We start from the raw sequence: 3,995 nt of genomic DNA, 5'->3' as shown, positions 1-3,995 counted from the left end.
ATGGAGGCTTTTGAAAGCCTTGTTGAGCTTTGTGAGGAGAAACATAAGCTTCTTGCTACTATAGAGGAGGGGTAAGATTAAGCACATTCTGACTAGTCCATCTCAAGTTAGGATGGACTCCACTCTGATTATTATAATACGAACCTCCTCCTTGCCTATATTGTTGAAAGGCAAGGACTTGCTCCTTCTCTGTTAGACAGTCAACAGCAGTGTGACCGTCATTACTCCCACATCTCTCATAAGTAACGGCCTCTTGTCTAGTCAACAAGTGAACCGTTTGTTGATCACCAGCATCTTGCAAATCTAACTTATCAAAACGGGAATTCATGGCTTCCAGCTGAGCCACAACTGCACTATCTACTGAAGAGACATTACAAATACCTCCTCTCGGGTTCCCATACTCAGCACAATGGGTTACCATTTCTTCAATAATACCCCATCCCTTATCATCGTCATTGTTCTTCTGAAATCGCCCATTAGATGAGGCGTCAAGTATAGCACGGTGGTCATCATAAAACCCATTGTAGAAGTGGTTGCATAAAAACCACTGATCAAAACCATGATGAGGAAGAGACCTCACCAACCTCTTAAAACGGCACCAAGCTTCATACAAGTTCTCATCAGGTGTCTGCTTAAAACTTGTAAGTTTCCCTCTCAGCTGATTAGTTCGTTGTGGAGGAAAATACCTATTATAAAAAGCAAGGGCCAGGCTCTCCTAGTCAGTAATACCGGCTGCACTACGATCAAGATCATGGAGCCATTCACGGGGTCCGTCCGGTAAGATAAAAATGAAACCGGACTTCCTTAATCTTATCCTGGGTCACTCACTTAGTGGCGGGAATGGTAGAGCAATAGTCAGTAAAGACCTCCATATGTTTTCGCGGATCTTCACCCGCCACACCTCGGTAGAGATTTCGTTCGACCAAATTAATATAGGATGATAGAATGTCGAAAGTATTACCATCGTCGATCACAAGACTGAAACCTTTAGGGATCGAGGCAGCAGTGGGCTCTGAGTGACTCGCAATATTAGGCATCTTTACTGGTTTTATAGCAGAAACAGAATTGTCTTCTTCACAAGATGGATCTTCTGCAAACAGAAAATATTGTAGCTTAGGTTCAAAAGTACTCAAGTGTTCCTTTTGAATCTTTCTTTGCAGTCTTAGTCTATGCCGAAAAGATCTTTCTGGATCAGGATCAGCAGGGACTAATTCTGACCTATTAGACCTGGGCATACACAACACTAAAAGAAATGAGTGAGAACTGTCTCAAGGAATAAAAATTCCCTGAGACGAAAAGAGACAAACGAAACAACACAGACAGACAGGGCTATAGCTTTCCCGGCAACGGCGCCAAAATTTGATACCGTCGTTTTAGTATCATAAATACCTAAATATAACTAACAGAAGCTAGTGATAAGTAGGGTCGATCTCCACAGGGAGGCAAGGTATCTATCTGTAAGTCCGTGTATCTAAGTCACAAATAGGGGTTTTAAATTTGGTTTTCTAAACTACTAAAGGTTAAGGGGCAAGAGAAATAAAGCAAGAGCAATAAGGCAAGAAAATGATAGATAAGTAATCAGGTCAAAGAGACTATGTCAGGATTTCGGTTCACCATGGTAATTTATCGACTCAGTCATAAATAGCCTAGACAATGTACTGTGAGAAGGGCAGGGGAAAGGTCCTTTCGGTCCGTTATCCACCCTAGATTTCCACTAACTTAACTTCCATCCTCATTAGGGTAGTCTACTGTTCATAGCAGGTCTGTTTATTCTAATCTTCCAATCCAGGAACAAAGTTAACGAAATTAATGTTATTTAGAAGCATGCACTCAACTAAATATGTTACATTTATATTGCTACGGTCACAGTTTCTCACATATAAATTACCTAGTCTATTCACTACATCGTTACGACACTACCATGGATCCCTTATTCCTAACATAAAGAGATTAGCTACTCACGTTCTTAATGCAATCAACAATAATAACAATAAGCATAATAATTAGAGACATAATGAAAGAATAATAATAAAGCATAAATCAAAATAGGAGAACAATAAATAAGAGCAAGCAAGAAATAAGATTAAGATTAAGACTAAGGAGGGATTATAAGGTTTGAATCCGGAGAGAAACGAGGCAGAGAAGTTTCAACAGTAAATTAGAGTAAAGAACGTAATTAAGAGTCTGAGTGATTAAGAGAAAAAAATGATCTATGACCTAATTACGACTCCCTTGTATAAGGGAGTAAAATTTAACATAAATAAATTTATCACGGATTAATAAAACTCGTGTAGACTAGCAAACTACTCGATCGAGTAATTTCAGACCACTCGATCGAGGATATCTTCAACCAAACTTCTCGATCGAACACTTTCCACTGAGATTAGCCTTCAACTCGTCATGTCAGCTTCAATTGACCTTCTTTCACGCATCCCGAGGTACGACTCTCTCTCTAATATCTTCGTCTCCTTACAATGCATGCTATGTCGGACGAATAAGGGACGATTCCACTACTTTAAGGTCCATTTCTGCAATTAAGACAGAACATACCAAAGTAGCCAATTCGGGGCATTTTGCAATACAAAGCGATACAAAAAGGCATATAAATGCGTGCAATAAGAGGCTAAAAAGTCTATATAAATTGCACGTATCAATAATGCAACTAGTTAACCCGTCCTTTTATATAATTTATATCGCCCTGTATAAAATTGTATAACTAACCTTTTTATCGACAATTTTTGTCAAATATTTAATATTATAAATAAATAGTAGAGGCCGTCAGTTTGATGGGCGGTCTGGGTGCCTAACACCTTCCCTGACCAAACCTTTACCCCCGAATCCGCAATATTTGGTTTAGACCGGAGTGACGGATCGGTGCCTATACCACGGATCAAAAGGGGCATTTTCCGTTAAAATTGTTTTTGTATGTTTTTATATAAAACCTACTGGCGACTCCATACTATTTACTTATTTTTACAAAGGAGATTTTTTTCAGGGATCTCATAGTACTCGGTCGAGTTGCCGGTCTGACGGGGTTCAGTTTTGATTTTAGTGATTAGGGAAGTATAAAAAGACGTTTCAAGCAGTTCTTAATCTTTTCTAATCATTTTATTTAAAAACCTAAACTACGTACAACTTCTCTAATCACTCTAATCATTACAAAGCCGGATTCAAGGGGTTTCTACATAGTTCTTCACGTCGATTCTTTGGTAAGCACTATACTTTTGTCCTTTTGTTTATAGAGTATCATTGTTAAACCGTAACTATATCTATTGGGTATTTGGGGTAGATTTTGATGGCATGATATGTGTATAGGTGATGACTTCATAGAAAAGCCTTTTTGACCTTGTTGTTGTGATTGTCCGGATTGCAAATAAGGTAGGGTTTTCTCTACTCAGTTGATTGTGTAATTGTTTATGTGTATTGCGGTTGTTATTGCTTGTTTACCATTTTTGTTGATATTATGGAGATCGGTTGGAGTAGATGGTGATGGTTGTCGTTGAAATTGTTTTGTGAGCCATGTCGAGAGATGGTCTCATTCCTATGTTCACCTTTTGTGTCTCTCATCACAAGGGGGATCTGAACATTAATGATTTGGGTTCGCTCGTTGCAATGAGCGGGAATTTGGTGGGCAAAGTTGCGGTCCCCTACCGGCGGTGTGGGTTACCTGTTGCGATGGGTAACCAGTGATTTGTGGTTGTTGGAAGTGGTGGTTGACTGATTGTTTTACTATAGTTGTTTCCGCTGTGTACATTGTTGATTATAAAGTGGACTGTCCCCGTTTTTTGTTTTCAAAACTGTGGTGATCCATTCGGGGATGGTGAGCAGTTGGTTTAGCAGGTGATGATTGTTGATGGTTGACGGGATAGCTTGCGGGGCGTAGACGGGCGATGTCATCACTAGTCATCATATGCTTTAGCTGACATTAGTACTTTTACAATTTTTTTCCAATTGCACTTTTCTTTTGGTGTTGTTTGAGAAGTGTAAACTTTATT

General features: G+C 39.2%; 1 non-coding gene across 1 annotated transcript; it reads left to right on the top strand.

Moving 5' to 3' along the window:
* The first annotated feature begins 554 nt into the window (after positions 1–554).
* Positions 555–660, top strand: LOC141636811 (small nucleolar RNA R71). Its single transcript, XR_012541395.1, has one exon. It is a non-coding gene; the product is annotated as a small nucleolar RNA R71 (small nucleolar RNA).
* The last annotated feature ends 3,335 nt before the right edge of the window (positions 661–3,995 follow it).

The sequence above is a fragment of the Silene latifolia genome, chromosome Y, assembly GCF_048544455.1.
Source record: "Silene latifolia isolate original U9 population chromosome Y, ASM4854445v1, whole genome shotgun sequence".
Taxonomy (NCBI): Eukaryota; Viridiplantae; Streptophyta; class Magnoliopsida; order Caryophyllales; family Caryophyllaceae; genus Silene; species Silene latifolia.
This window is presented reverse-complemented; position numbering and strand designations above follow the sequence as displayed.